We start from the raw sequence: 17,292 nt of genomic DNA, 5'->3' as shown, positions 1-17,292 counted from the left end.
CAGCTCTCGCCATGGTCAACCAAAGAAGTTCTCAGTGTCATATCCAGAGGTTGGCTTTGGGAAATAGATGTATGAGTGCTGCCAGCATTGCTGCAGAGGTTGAAGGGGTTGGGGGTCAGCCTGTCAGTGCTAAAACCATATGCCACACACTGCATCAAATTGCTCTGCATGGCTGTCATCCCAGAAGGAAGACTCTTCTAAAGATGATGCACAAGATAGCCCACAAACAGTTTGCTGAAGACAAGCAGACTAAGGACATGGATTACTGGAACCATGCCCTGTGGTCTGATGAGACCAAGACAAACTTATTTGGTTCAGATGGTGTCAAGCAGTGGCGTCGCTAGGGGATGGCTTTTGGGGCTATAACCCTGAATCTGTGGCCCATAGCCTCGAGTTTCCACAGGGGTCCCCAAGGGGAGGGGGCTCTCTGGGGACCCAGATGTAAGTGGGGGGGCTCTCTGGGGACCCTGATGTAAGTGGGTGGCTCTCTGGGGATATATATACACACACACACGTATATTACTGTATTTACATGTGTATGCCCACCCAAGTGTATGACTTTCTTTACTACGCTGTTATGGGCTCTAGCCCCAGACCTTTTGTAGACCTAGCAACACCCCTGGTGTCAAGCGTGTGTGGCGGCATCCAGGTGAGGAGTACAAAGACAAGTGTGTCTTGTCTACAATCAAGCATGGTGGTGGGAGAGGTATGGTCTGGGGTTGCTTGAGTGCTGCCAGCACTGGGGAGCTACAGTTCATTGAGGGAATCATGAATGCCAATATGTACTGTGACATACTGAAGCAGAGCGTGTATTTATTTATATATATATATATATATATATATATATATATATATATATATATATATATATATATATATATATATATATATATATATATACAGTTTAGTATATATACAGTGCTGTGAAAAAGTATTTGCCCCCTTCCTGATTTTATTTAATTTTTTTAATATTTCTCACACTTAAATATTTAGCTTTGGCAATCAAGCCCTTAACTGTACATAAATACCTGCACATGCATTTGTTTTTATGCTATTATTTTATTGTGAATCACTTTTGTCACTGACACCTAAGTTATTTGGTGCTGAAAATTATTTAGCAAGTGACATCTATACATCTGCCTAATTCTGCTGCTTGATCTTATTTCCATCTGTTGCTACAAGATGCTCTGTGGTAGTGAATAGGTTAATACCCCATGACCTCCAACCTTTCAGTAGGCCACATAGTAGGGTCATACAGCTGCAGCGCCACCACACTGACATTTCTCCTCACCGCCCAGTGATCTAAATCCCTTCATTGTCTTCTCTGGTTTTTCTGCTTTCTCCTGTTGACAGCAAAGGACGATTGGCAGAGAGCACAGAGAGGGCGGCGGTGGGGGGTGGGGGGGGGGGGGGATAGAGTGCTGGCATGCAGCGCCCAATCAATGCCCCATTGTGTGCAGGAAAACTAGTTAAACTTACCAGCTGTAGCATGTAAACAAGTGCTAAATGTCACAGCTAACCCAACTAGCAAGAGGAAGCGCAGGATTTGTCACATAGTGTAAGAGAAATATAAATACACAGGACAGCCTATGTTTATTGATACCTACAATAAAAACCTTCGTAAAAAAAGAAACAGAGCTACAAATATAACTGCTATCGCCTCCCTTTTGTTATTAGTGTCTACTGATAGTGCCCTGGTTTTCAAAGGACATCCTGCTTTTAATTAAAAATCTTTAAAGAGTAGCGTCCTGAACAAAAAACATTTCTATATTTTCTAACGATGGAGCTTTTTAGTTCTCTAAATGTAACCTATAATTTGTCTCAGTTTTTAAGCTACTATGCAAATGAATGCACTTCTAACCCAGACACCCAGAATTTGTTTGCTTTAAAATTGGGAGTCAGTGCGAGGTATCATGTATTGTACTACCACACAGATTGCCTGATGTGCCATACACGTACTTAATAGTCATATCGGTCTACTTATTTTCCTATGACTAATTTCAATTATTTCAGTTTTGCTCAAGATCGACCAATGGCACAGTGGGGTTGATTTACTAATGGAAATTATGCTGTTTGCTTTGCAAGAGAAGTTGTACTTTGCCAGGAAATTTGCCCCTGAGCTTAATGAATGAGATGAGGCTCTGCTGACTTCCAACATCCAATCATGTGCTGTTTTTTGTATTTTCCCAGAACATGATTGGATATACCGTGCAAAGTGAAACTTAATCCCATTCCCTTGCAAAGTGCATCCTCCCTTGCAAAGTGAACAGCATTTTTGCCTTTAGTAAGTAGACCCCAGCATGTCTTTTGATAAATTATAGATTCATCATATTGTCTGATTCAGTGAAGAATTGTTTGATCTGATCCTTATGTGTATGACCACCATTAGAGGGATGCACACCCCCCCCCCCCCCTATAAACATTACTGATTTGTCTTTAGTTTTGGAAAGTGCCACTAAACCTTTCCTGTAGTTGTCACCCTGGAACACTTGCAGTGGAGTTTGGGACACAATTTGATGCAACACTGAAAAACATTTTTTTTGGGAGCATACAGCTTATTTATGTCTTCTCACAACATCAGGGTGTTTGATTGGGTCATATCAAAATGGTTATATTATTAAAGTAGACCTTCAGGCAAAACCTTTTTTTAAATGTTGGACAGAGTGAGGAAGACTAGAACCTGTCTGTCCAGATTTAATTGCTGTCTTTGTGTGGGCAAGATTCAACCATATGGCCAAGGTGACCATTGTCACTCAGACAAAAAGTGAATTAGTGAATCTAAATATTAAAGTTTGTTATGAAAACCAGTATAGAGTAAGGTGACCAGATTTTTAAAATGAAATCCGGGGACATATATATATTTTTTTTTTTTACTAGTAATGGCAGCAAACAGTGACTCATAGCGGGACTGCAATATTGCGGTGGACAAATCGGACACTAATGCTGCGTACACACGACTGAGTTCTGCTGAAAATGTCTTGCCTACACACGATCACACCAAAGTCTGACCGTCTAGAATACGGTGACGTACAACACGTATGACGGGACTAGAAAAAGGAAGTTCAATAGGCAGTAGCCAATCGCTTCCGTCTCATACTTTCTTCAGAGCATGCGTCGTTTTTGGTCCATCTGAACAGCATACAGATGAGCAGTTTTCCAGATAGGAATTGGTTCCGTCAGAAATATTTAAAACTGTTCTATTGTTCTATTTCTAGGTCCGTCAGAATTTTCGAAAAAATCGTTGAGGCCCAAACACTATCGGAATATCCGATGAAAATACTTTTTCTTTTGGGCATTCCACTTGTGTGTATGCGGCGTTAGTGACACTTTTTACACTTTGTGGGAACCAGTGACACTAATACAGTGATCAGTGCTAAAAATATGCACTGTCACTGGGAAGGGGATAACATCTAGGGCAATCAATGGGTTAAATGTGTGCCTAACAAGTGTTTTCTCACTGTGGGGCTGGTGCTTTTACTAAGGGAAGACATGGATCCCTGTACCTGCTTTGCTCTGATACCCAGAAATGCAGGATCACGTATATAAGTGATCCTGTGCAGCGCGACTGCCCTGTAGCAGTAAATCTGCTATCGGGCGATTGACAACTGGTTAAGATCATCAGCATTATGATAACTCACAGGCAGGGGGCACTCTATCATGGCTCTGGCTGGCTCTGTCACAGTGTGTCACATAACATGGCTGCTGGGTGCTGATTTTGTTAACTTCTGACCAATAAGTGCCTGCCGCCTGTGAGTTCTGATACCATCCATTATGCCAGAGAGATGGACACAGTGCAATGTAGTCTATTCACAGACACCCCCAAAGCACACCTGTGTTGAAGCCTTGAAAGCACGTTTGGATCTGCTTCCCTTCTGTTTCTGCTGCTGGTCATCATCAGCTGAGCTCAGCTGCATCTCTCTGCCTGTCGCTGCCGCCGCCACCTGCCTCACAGCCTCTCCCGTCTCACTCTCTGGGCCCTGGCTACTACTGGGTGGGGAACTGAGAAAAATGACTCTGCCGGGGAAGGCAAGGAAATAAGCAGGCAGGTGGCAGGCCGGGATTTGAGCCAAGGCAGAAGAACATGTGAGCGGAGCTGAATGGACATGTGCCGGAAACTGAAGAAATAGTCCATCCGCTCTGATCAGCACATCATCATCAGAAAGGGACACAGATAATGGAAAAAATACACCCCCTAAGCTAGTAGGAGCGGGGGGGGGGTGTAATTCAGATTTTTTGGGTTTCAACCAGGATACTCCAAATTGATAGTAGCAACTATTCTCTAATATTGTGTGGAGTGGATGATCCTTTTAACAAACAATTTCAGCCATCTTGCTTTCAAGTATACATATGCGCAGGGGTGTTTCCTCAAAGAGGGCACAAAAAGATAACACAATATAAATTTAAAGGGGGGAAAATCCACTCTTGCCAAAAAATAATAAAGCATTTAAAGTTGCCACACAAGCCATGACTACAGAATGACTGACGTGCTTCAGCTGCTGTACCAACCACCCAACTCCATAATTGCCCCTTCCCATTAAATGAGACCACACCTTCCTTTGGAGTATTTAGTGGCCGTAGCAGCCTCTTTATTAATCAAAATATAATAATTTAACGTATAACAAAATATCAACAAAACATAATTTAACTTCAAACCCTGAACGCGTTGGTCATCTGCAGTAAAACTCCCCCTCTCCACCCCATTAGCATATCAATCCAAACAAGCACTGCGGTAATATTCCTTTAACTAGGCCTCAAGCCGACATGCTGGCTCAAAGACACCGAACTATTTACCGCAGTGCACCCATTCACCATCAGCCATATCAACCTTCACTATATGGCATATCATCAACGAGCCCATATCTGCAATGGGTCCCGCATCAACTTCTCTGTGGGGAGGGGCTATCTTCCTGTACCTGCATCGACCAACACCCGCCAACCGCTACGACATCCAACACCGCAAACCTGAAACAGAAAAGAACAAGTTAGCCTGTCCTCCCCCCCCCCCCCCGGTAGATTCTACCATAACCACTCCGTCCAAGGTAAGGGAGGGAGGGTGGGAACCTTGCAACTTCCACTGACGCCGGGGCGTAGAGCGCGCACACGTCCTAGCGCTGACTCCGCCCCCCGGCCAATCGCTGCAGTCCGCTGTCCTCATGCCAGCCCTGCTCCTACGCCTTGCTCTCGTCTGCGGGCTGTGCTTGACTACAGAATGACTGACGTGCTTCAGCTGCTGTACCAACCACCCAACTCCATAATTGCCCCTTCCCATTAAATGAGACCACACCTTCCTTTGGAGTATTTAGTGGCCGTAGCAGCCTCTTTATTAATCAAAATATAATAATTTAACGTATAACAAAATATCAACAAAACATAATTTAACTTCAAACCCTGAACGCGTTGGTCATCTGCAGTAAAACTCCCCCTCTCCACCCCATTAGCATATCGATCCAAACAAGCACTGCGGTAATATTCCTTTAACTAGGCCTCAAGCCGACATGCTGGCTCAAAGACACCGAACTATTTACCGCAGTGCACCCATTCACCATCAGCCATATCAACCTTCACTATATGGCATATCATCAACGAGCCCATATCTGCAATGGGTCCCGCATCAACTTCTCTGTGGGGAGGGGCTATCTTCCTGTACCTGCATCGACCAACACCCGCCACCGCAAGCAAGGATAACACCTTATCCTTGTGAGCACCGCCACACCCTCAAGGCACGCTCCACCCCGTCCTGTATGCCTAAAGTCCACAAATCAGTGCTCACATCATTAAGGTGTACGCCATCCTCTTTGAGGTACCGCCACGTCTCAACCTCCAACACCGAATGCCGGACCGCCAACCCCCCATTGCGAACGACGAAACGACTGATCTCCTGATTAATTTTCCTACGGGCCTTGTTAATTTTGTCCACAGACCTGGCAAAACGCCACGTGGTCCTGGCTATCATGTCCGACCATACTATGATCATGTGTGGAAAGGCCGCCCGCAGTCGCAAGAGATCGTATTTAATGTCCCGCGTGACATCCAATTTGGTGCGGAGGCCCAAATCATTGCCCCCCACGTGTAACACTAAAACATCCGGGGCCCTGTCAAACCCCGCAAAACGGCTTACTTCACGTACCATTCTGCTCCATAGCATGCCGGGAAACCCAAACCATTTTACACACGCCTCCAGTCTGGATATCCCCAACTGTCTGCCCCCTGGCCTAACATCACCCCTCCTGGCGCCCCAGCAGACGTATGAATGGCCCAGAATCCAGACCAATCCTGGTGCTGCATCTGAAAGAAAATAAAACACAAACCCAAATCACAGTAACTGAACATGTGTAACACAGACCCATGCCAACACATCCCCCCCCGGCTAAACCTCCACCAGTTCCGGCCTCATGTAAGACCGAAACCTCCTCGACTCCCAGCGGCCAATCCTCTTGACCGCCTCCTCGTCCAAGCCCCACCTTACAGCCTCCGTCGCCGCCCCAATCCGGAAAGAATGTGAGGAAAACCGTTCCCCTTCCAAACCCAATGCCGTCAGGCACTTCTTAAAAACCCCTATGAACTGGTACCGCGAAACAAACTCCCCATTCCCATGCATCAACAACGGGCCCGGACTATCCGGCCGAGCGTTCAAGAATTCCCTCAAAACCAACACTGGGCAAAGCTCGCAGTCATGAATCGCGAACACCACCACGTCCTTCCCTTTTCCCATCTGATCCGTCTTCGATCTCCGTATCCGCATGCGCACCCGGTCATCCCCACAACAAACGTCCTCCAGAAACAAACCACCCGGCCCTGTCTTGGAAGGGCTGACCAATTCCCCTATACGAAACCCCCCGAAGAACGCCAAGACAAAAGCGGCCCTGAACAACATCCTCTCGTACTCTGAAAAACACACCACCCCCAACCGGCCACAAAGTCTGCCCAACAACTCGAAGGACACCGGTCTCCTGTCATCCTTCCGCAGCCTCCCCTTCCGATAGCCCTTCATAGCCTGCCGCACCCAAAAATCTTTTGTAAAGTCATGCTCCCCCCTCAGTTTAAACCAAAATGCCAAACCTGCCAATTTCTGCCCCATCCGGGACACCGAAACCCCTTGCTCCAAGTTCCTGGACACAAAATAGATCACCATCAGCCGCCTGTCTCGCACATCCGCCCCCACCTGCAACCCCAAAGCCTCCCATTCAGCCCATGTCTTCTCGTACGCCGACCAAGTGCCCCCACTCACCGACCACCTGATCCAGTCGGAAGTTCGTCCAACGCAATCTTCCACAACTCCTCTGGGCAGGGCGCCCCCTGGACGTCCGCCGATGGCGCCAGCTCCCGGAACCTGTCCCACTGAAAGCGAGACAGTGCGTCAGCCACAACATTCTCCACCCCAGGTAAATGCACCGCATGTATAAAGATGTTCAGTTGCATGCATCGCAGAACCAAATGTCTCAACAGCCTAACCACCGGCGGCGACGTCGCCGACACCCGGTTGAGGACCTGCACCACCCCCAAATTGTCCACATGGAAACGAACCTTCCGATCCCGGAAGGACTCCCCCCAAAGCTCCACTGCCAGCACCACAGGAAAGAGCTCAAGCAGCACCAAGTTCCGCAGCAAACCCCCACCCGTCCATGCAGCGGGCCATGGGCCCGCACTCCATTTTCCTTGAAAGAAGGCCCCGAAACCCGTGGACCCCGCCGCGTCCGTGTAAAGCTCCAAATCAAAATTGCTCACCGGCCCGGCCATCCACAGCGCCCGGCCGTTGAAACGCTCCAGGAACACATGCCAAATCCGCAGATCCTCCCTATGATCCTTCGACAGACTCACGAAGTGTCGCGGGGAATCCACCCCCCCCCGTACTGGCCGCGAGCCTCCTACTGAAGACCCTACCCATGGGAATTATCCTGCATGCGAAATTCAACTTCCCCAGCACAGACTGAAGAGTCCTGAGCTGCACCTTCCGCACGCCTACTAACCCCCGGATCTCCGCCTTCAGCGCTGCCAACTTGTCATCCGGTAAGCGACACTCCATCGCCTCCGAATCCAACACAATGCCCAAAAAACTGAGTACCGTCGTCGGCTTCTCCGTCTTCTCGGGGGCCAGAGGAATACCGAAACTCCGCGCCACCCCTTCCAGCGTTGTCAGAAGCACGGCGCACAGCGCCGACGAGGCCGGACCCACGCACAGGAAATCATCGAGATAATGGATGACCGAATTCACTCCCGCGACGTCTCTGACCACCCATTCCACGAAGGAACTGAACGTCTCAAACAGCGCACACGAGATAGAGCATCCCATGGGCAGGCACCGATCCACGTAGTATTCCTCCTGCCACCGACAGCCCAGAAGCCGAAAACTCTCGGGGTGCACCGGCAGCAACCGAAAGGCCGCCTCAATGTCCGTCTTTGCCATCAACGCCCCCCGGCCATAACGCCGCACCCAACACACCGCCGCATCAAAAGACGTGTAGGAAACAGCGCTCAGCCGGGGGTCGATGGCATCATTCACCGAACCCCCTTTCGGATAGGACAGATGGTGGATTAAACGATACTTACCCGGTTCCTTCTTCGGAACCACCCCCAATGGCGATACCACCAGGTCCGGCAGGGGCATCTCCGAAAAAGGGGCCCGCGATCCTCCCCAAAGCCACCTCCTTCCGCAGTTTCTCCGAAACCACGTCAGGATGAAGCATGGCGGACCGCAAGTTCCTGGACACCGGGGGGACCGTCCCGAGGACGGCCGGAATACGAAAAACCTTCCGCAAACCCCAAACCCAGAAGCCCCGCTGCCTCCCTATCCGGATATCGATCGAGAAAAGGACGCATCCTTTCCAGTCTCACCGGCGTCATCCCTCTTGTTTGAAGGCTCCCCGGCCCTACCCCGGCCTTGTTTGAAACAGCGCGACACTGGGTGGGCACCCCCACAACCCGAGCACTCGTGCTTGTACTTGCAACTCCCTGCGAACCGGCAACTACCTTCATTGTACTGCCAGCAGACTCCCTTCTTGCGAACGGCCGATTGACCGGAAGCCCCTGATCCACCGCCCCCCCCCTGAAAAAACTGACTCGTAGTCCTCGCCGACGACATAAGGCGCATCCACAGACTGATATCCTTATGATCCCAGCGAAGAGCAGGTCGAATCGCCCTCCGTTGCCGAAACTGCTCGTCATATCGCAGCCACGCCAATCCCCCGTAGACTCTGTGCGCTTCCCCTATCGCATCCAAGTAGCAAAATAGAGCAGAACAATGCTCTGGATTCTTCTCCCCAATCACGCTGGCGAGGATCGCGAACGCCTGCAGCCAATTCGGGAAGGTCCGCGGGATCAACCGGTACCGCCTCTTCTCCTCGTCCTCCTTCTTGTTGTCCTCAGGCTTGACCCTATCGAGGTTGAACTTTTCCAGGGGCAGCAGAGAAAATATCTCCACGTATTCCCCCTTCCAAATTTTTTCCCTGACCTCCTGTTTCAAGTGCGCACCCAACGGCCCCTCAAAACACACATATACCTCGCACCTCGCCGCGTCCGCCAACCGAACCAGGTCCTGTTTTTTTGCCGCCTCCCCCGCTTTATCCCCTGCGGCCCCAGCTGGTGCCGCCGGCACGGCAGCCACCACCTGGTCCCCTGAGCCAGGAGCCGTGACCGTCTCCGCCGCAGCCGGCACGGTCGCCCCGGCTGTCACCCCCCCAGCCACCGGCGGAGTCGCGCCCGCAGCCCCTTGAACACCCCGAGCACCACCCACCGGAGCGGTCCACGCCGTCCCCGGACCCGCCCCCCCAGCCTCCAGCCTCCCAACTAGTTCCTTGAGTCCCGCCAGGAGGCCCGCTAGCCCCCCATCCGCCGGGACGCGGTCTCTCTCCCGCTGTGCCAGATGCGGGGCAAACGGGGCGGAAGCCCCCCCGCCGCGGGCAATACCCGGATCACCCCCCTCCCCCCCACTACCCGACCCCCCCCAACCAACCCGCCCCCAGGACCCCTGAAGTAGATCTGACTTACCGGGCCGCCTGGAAGGATCGCCTCCAGCCGCCGAATCTCCACCGACCGCCGACGGAACGCCATCCGGTCGCTCCTCTTCGGACGATGACAGTTCGCCTTCCGACCGGTCCTGGGCAGCTGCTCCATCCCCTGGTGACATCCGTCCACTGGGCCCCGCCCGGGCAGCCGACGAAACGCTCTTGGGCCGTCCTCTTCTCCGCCCCACCGCCGACTTCAGAACAGCCTTCCCCCGGCTTTTCACCCGCTGCTCTGCAGCCGTGGGCTCACTGTGGCATGGCGGCCGCCGCCCCACTGGATTCTCGTCCTCCGTCCCCCGCGCAGTCCCTCCGGCAGCACGGAACTGCCTGCTTCGGCGTAGCCCCGCCCCCGCAGCGGCTGCGCTACGAGACGGGCCCGGATCATCTTCACGGCGGACCGCCGCGCTGATGGAGGCCGGCGCCGGACCGGCCACCGACCCCACGGAGCTGCGCCCAACCCCCCATCCGCGGCCCGAGGCCTCCACTGCCCGCCGGGCTGGCCGTTTCGCGGGCGGCTCGCAGGGGGCGGGGCCAGCGGACCCCGCATGGCGAAGAGGTGCAGGCCTGGGGCAATCAGGGGAGAACCTGGCCGGCGGGCGGGACCGCCGCACCCGGGCCGAGCCTTCCCCCTCTGTTCTGTTACTGTCCCGGTCCCCCCCGAGGGCAGCCGCCACTTGTTCTTGGAGCCACCGCTCCCCGTTCGCCGCCGCCGCGGCCCGTAGCTGAGACACCAGGTCCCCGAGCGAAGAAGCCATCCTGCCTGGTGAACCTTGCAACTTCCACTGACGCCGGGGCGTAGAGCGCGCACACGTCCTAGCGCTGACTCCGCCCCCCGGCCAATCGCTGCAGTCCGCTGTCCTCATGCCAGCCCTGCTCCTACGCCTTGCTCTCGTCTGCGGGCTGTGCTTTATTAATTTAATGTTATTAAAAATTGGCTTTTTGTTTTATTTGGCAGCCAATGTAATTTTCTAAAACTGTAAAAAAGAAAAAAAAAAAAACAATATAGCAACCCGGTTGCATTCTGTAGACAGAAATGTAATTTCCTGCTTGCATGATTAGCTCACTTCCTCAGATTTCCTCACCAACTGCTCATTTATACCACAATCCCTGTGTTCAGTATGCATTTCTACATGCATTTGTAATGCGTTTGAGATGTGTTTAAAGTGCATTTATAGGTATTAATTTAAATATTTTTTTTATTGGGTTTCATTTAGATTAATTTGTGGTGCATTCACAAGTATTTACATGTGTTCTGTTATGTTTATGTATAAAAAATACAGCATTCTGTCTTTTTTTTTAAGCACATATGAAAGCACCACAATGGGGTAAGATAGGTTTATTAAGATGCAAGTAAAATTTTAGGCATCCTCTGCGATGGGAATTTTGTTTTTTGGTGAGATGCTCCACTGGGTTAAATATTTCCATAGAGATACATAGCCTGTCACTTTCCTAATTAGAAAGTGCACCATATACCCCCTCCATTCAGAAATCAGTCTTGAAAGGATAAAGTGAAACAAACAGCTTTTTGTTCAGAATAGAAAAAGGTAGGACTATGCTGCAAAGTTTGTTAAAATCCTTGCAATGTGCATAGATCATTGAGAGGTGATTGCTTTTGTTCAGCATAAATGAAATTGCACTTAGTGCTGGTTCACACCAGCGCGCTCTGTGAGATCGCATGTGATTCGCACCGCACTGCAGTGAAAATCACATGTGATGTCCGTGTGATTCGATTTCAGCCATACAGATAGTATGGATGTTATTGCATCGCAATCGGACCATACTCACACAGGATCCTTTTTTTGGTCCACACCAGAATTGTATCGCATGGGTGTTTACACCCATGCAATCTGATTCATGTCTGAACTGTCAGTTTGCAGTGCGATATGCGAGCTGACATGGTGGTGTCATTAACAATGTATTGACGCTCACAGCAGTTGGCATATGGCAGTGTGAACTGCTATGCGAATCGGGTGCGATGCAGGAACCCACAATGGATTTGCAGGGTTCCCACAAGTGGGAACTGGCATTTAAAATTGATCTACAAATGTCTCCAGGTATCCCAAATTACAAGTGCTGGCTAAATTTTACCAAAAATAAGTCTGCAACTTTACATCCTGTGTTGACAGGCTTTTGCGGGCTTTAGAACTGCTTCTCTTCCCATAAAAGTCTTTGTGAATATTAGGCTACTTGCACTCTTGGCATGTAACATAAAAAAAAATAGTGCAGCGCTGCTATATCGTATAAATTACATCAAATATATGTATTCAATAAAATTCATAATAACAATGAAATAGATAATGTGCAACAAATACATATACTTTTTTTGGCATAAACATAAAACATCTGTGCAGGTACAAAATACAAAAATCAGTGTATTATTGTGCTTCAACTTAGGTGTGTGATCTTTCAAGGGCCAACCTATAGAAAAGATCACACATACAGGCCCTTCTGAATAGACCTGTTTGTGTTCTTGGACATGGACCCCTTGCAACTGACAACACCTTTCTCAGCAGCACTAGTCTCCACAACTGAGGATCCAGTCAATCCACCACAGAGTGAAACTCCATTCATTGCAGCCTTACCAGTGCCTATGGAATGATGCACTAATGACCTGCAAGTTGCCGACACTCAGACACTACCTTCCCAATAACCTCCCAGGCCATTTTTTTTTCTTGCCCATACATCTCTGATAATAAGACCTCATCACCCCTAGAATGTTGGACAGGTAGCTCCCCCTGAGTTTAGGCAGTACCTGCGGTATGCTGGTGGCCTGGCCACTCCAAACTAGACATGTGCATTTTGTTTCGTTCCAAATCGAAATTCGGACAAATTTTCATTATTCGGACATTCAGATGCATCCGAATTACCAAATTACAGTGCTAACGAATTCAACCGAATTTGGACGAAATTTGAATCAAATTTGAAAAATGACATTTTTCTACCCAAATTTGGGGCCACGTATCTCGGGGCCACTTGTAGCTAGAAACCCCAAATTTGGCATGCAAACACAGTAGAACTAGATCTACAACATCTGGGGTTCCTAGCTCCAAGTGACCCCGAGTTACGGGGCCCCAAAGTCGGGTCGCAAAATATCAAGCACTTTTCTGCAGCAGGGAATGACATTTTGCGACCCAAATTTGGGGCCGCGTATCTTGGGGTCACTTGGTGCTAGAAACCCCAAATTTGGTGATTTTATAGTGCTAGTTCAACGGTGTTTGCATACCAAATTTGGGGTTCCTAGCTACAAGTGGCCCCGAGATACATGGCCCCAAAATCAGGTCACAAAATGTAATTCTCATTCTCTTCTGCAGAAAAGTACTTGACATATTGTCCATATCTCGGGGTGACTTGGTGCTAGGAACCCCACAACTTGTGACAGGTGATGTGGCAAGTGGACAATCCACAACTTGGTCATGTGGCACCCGTGGCAGGTCACGTGGCACTGGTGGTTGGTCACGTGGCATTCGTGGCAGGTGTCATGGCAAGTGGACAATACACAACTTGTTGCAGGTGATGTGGCAAGTGGACAATGACATACAGCATATGTACTTGCCTTGCGATCGACATCCGTGACTTTGTCAATCAGGCATGCTGACAACTTCATTGATGTGATGAATATAAATTAAATAAGATGTGTGTGTGTTTTTTTACACTGGTACACTGCAAGTATGAGAAGTTGATGTGACAGATGTATATAAGTAAGTAACTAACCATCTTCCAAAATTTCTAATTCAAATAGAAAAGATTAGAAAAAAATATAATTTAATAGAATAAAATAGAAAGAATATACAACCATCTTCTGAAATTCAAATTTTATTTTATTTTATTCTGTTCTGTTCTATTGTTTTTCTAGTCTATTCTTTTATATTCTATTAAAATCTTTTCTATTAAAATCAAAATCATTATATACTAAATTCGATATTCGAAAGATGGTGGTTTTATAATATATATATATATTTCTTTCCGACATTCGAATTTCATATAGAATGAATTCGAATTTGAATAGAAAAGATTAGAATAGAAATAGAGAATAGACTAGAAAAACAATAGAACAGAATAGAATATATTATATTTTATTCTATTCTGTTCTATTGTTTTTCTATTCTATTCTTTTATATTCTATTAAAATCTTTTCTATTAAAGTCGAAATCATTATATACTAAATGTGAATTTCGGAAGATGGATGGATATAAAATATATAATATATATATATATTTATATATTTATTTTTTCGACATTCGAATTTCATATAGAATGAATTTGAATTTGAATAGAAAAGATTAGCATGGAAATAGAGAATAGACTAGAAAAACAATAGAACAGAATATAATATAGATACTATCTATTTCATTTTTAATTTCTTTTACAGATTACTATTTGTTTCCATAAGATCTCCTGCAGACTATTAGTATCTATTTCGTTTTTTCACCAGATCTCCTGCAGACTATTAGCATCTATTTCTTTTTTTTAGCAGATCTCCTGTAGACTATTAACAGCCATTTCACTTCTTTTCTTTTTTTTTTTTTTTTGCAGATCTCATGCAGACTGTTAGAATCAATTAATTTTTTTTGCAGATTACTATTTATTTCCATCAGATCTCCTGCAGTATATTAACATCTATTTCATTTTTTGCAGATCTCCTGCAGACTTTTGGCATCTATTTCATTTTTCTTTTCTTATTTTGCATTAGAGCAGCCATTTCCTTTATTTCAGCAGATCTCCTGCAACCTATTAGCATCTATTTCATTTATGAATGGAGGAACGGTATGAGACAACAAGAAAGACATCACCGCTTATATCTCTATACACAGGGAAATGGCTGCTAATAGTCTGCAGGAGACGAGCAAAAAATAAATAGATGCTTATAGTCTGCAGATCTGATGAGAAAATTAAATAGATACTGATAGTCTGCAGGAGATCTGCAAAGAAATGATATAAATGCTAATAGTCTGCAGGAGATCTGATGGAAATAAATAGTAATCTGCAAAAAAAAATGAAATAGATGCTAATAGTCTGCAGGAGATCTGCTGAACTAAAGGAAATGGCTGTTCTAATGCAAAAAAAAGAAAAAGAAAAATGAATAGATGAATGAATAGATGCGAATAGTCTGCAGGAGATCTGAAAAAAATGAAATAGATGCTAATATACTGCAGGAGAGCTGATGGAAATAAATAGTAATCTGCAAAAAAAGAAAAATGAAATTGATTCTAACAGTCTGCAGGAGATCTGCAAAAAAAAAAAAAAGTGAAATGGCTGTTAATAGTCTACAGGAGATCTGATAAAAAAAGAAATAGATGCTAATAGTCTGCAGGAGAACTGGTGAGAAAACAAAATAGATACTAATAGTTTACAGGAGATCTGCAAAAAAATTAAATATATGCTAATAGTCTACAGGAGAGCTGATGAAAAAATGAAATAGATACTAATAGTCTGCAGGAGATCTGCAAAAAATGAAATTGATGCTAATAGTCTGCAGGAGATCTTATTAAAACAAAATGGTAATTTGAATTCTTTTAAAAAAATGAAATAGATAATATCTATATTCTATTCTGTTCTATTGTTCTAGTCTATTCTCTTTTTCTTTTTTAACCTTTTCTATTCAAATTTGAATTCATTCTATACGAAATTCGAATGTTGGAAAGAAATATATATATTATAAAACCACCATCTTCCAAAATTTGAATTTAGTATATAATGATTTCGATTTTAATAGAAAAGATTTTAATAGAATATAAAAAAATAGACTAGAAAAACAATAGAACAGAACAGAATAAAATATAATATATTCTATTCTGTTCTGTTCTATCGTTTTTCTAGTCTATTTTCTATTTTATTATAATCTATATAAATAAATAAATTTATTCTATTCAAATTCGAATTTCAGAAGATGGTTGTATATTCTTTCTATTTTATTCTATTAAATTATATATTTTTTCTATTCTGTTCTAATCTTTTCTATTTGAATTATACATTTTGGAAGATGGTTAGTTACTTATACTTACTTATATATATCTGTCACATCAACTACTCATACTTGCAGTGTACCAGTGCAAAAGAACACACACATCTTATTTCATTTATATTTATGGTATCAATGAAGTTGTCAGCATGCCTGATTGAAGAAGTTACGGATGTCGATCGCAAGGCACGTGCATATGCTATATGTCATTGTCCACTTGCCACAAGTTATGTATTGTATTTGTCCACTTGCCACGTCACCTGCCCCAAGTTGTGTTTTGTTTACGTGCCACGACACCTGCCACGAGTGCCACGTGACCGGCCACGAGTACCACGTAGCCGGCCATGAGTGCCACGTGACCTGACACGAGTGCCATGTGACCGGCCACAAGTGCCACGTGACCAAGTTGTGGATTGTTCACTTGCCACATCACCTGCCACCAAGTGACCCCAGATAGGGGCACTATGCCAAGTACTTTTCTGCAGCAGAGAATGACATTTTGCGACCCGAATTTGGGGCCACGTATCTCGGGGCCACTTATAGCTAGAAACCCCAAATTAGGTATGCAAACACAGTAGACCTAGCATTACAACATCTCCAAATCTCTTTGGGGTTTCTAGCACCAAGTGACCCCGAATAATACTAAACAAAATTAATTAATTAACGGATTAAAACGAAACAAAACTAAACAAATTTTTTCCTTTTGCACATGTCTACTCCAAACTATGCTGTGGCTGAGCCCGGCGGTCGTTTCGCGGCGAATTTCGGCTGTTCGCGGTTCGCCCGGCGGACTTCCGTGTTTACTGTGTAAAAGAACTTTGACCTATGCTGACACATCCATCATGGGGTACAGGACAGCCAATTGAGACATTACAGCACATGGACACTTGGACATTCCCCCTAACTAATAAATAGACCCGATCCGGTGGCCATTTTACATTCTTTCTTCTGTCACTATAGGGAGAGGTTGCTGTGTGGAGCAGGGAGAGATTGCAGTGACCCAAATCGCTAGCTATTTGGTACACAAAAGTTATTTTCAGGACTGGTATAGGTGTTAGGTGTATATAGATTTGCTGTGCTACTGATTGTTGCAGCAGCCTGAGTGTCTTTTGTCAGTTTAAAGAAAGGGACAGGACGGTATGTCTGTTGTAGGGACAGTCAGTTTAGTCATTAGCTGTTACTATCAGGTCCACAAAAGTGCTATTCCAGTTATTGTTCCAGTAGCCTTTGTTTTGTCAGTTTATATAGGGACAGGCAGGAAGCAGTGTGTGAGGCAGTGAGGGTCAGTTTAATCAGTAGCTGTTACTATATTAGGTCCACAAAGGTTCTTTT

Source organism: Lithobates pipiens, unplaced genomic scaffold, assembly GCF_037356315.1.
Source record: "Lithobates pipiens isolate NorthernLeopardFrog02 unplaced genomic scaffold, aLitPip1_a1.2 Scaffold_23, whole genome shotgun sequence".
In the NCBI taxonomy this organism is placed as follows: Eukaryota; Metazoa; Chordata; class Amphibia; order Anura; family Ranidae; genus Lithobates; species Lithobates pipiens.
This window is presented reverse-complemented; position numbering follows the sequence as displayed.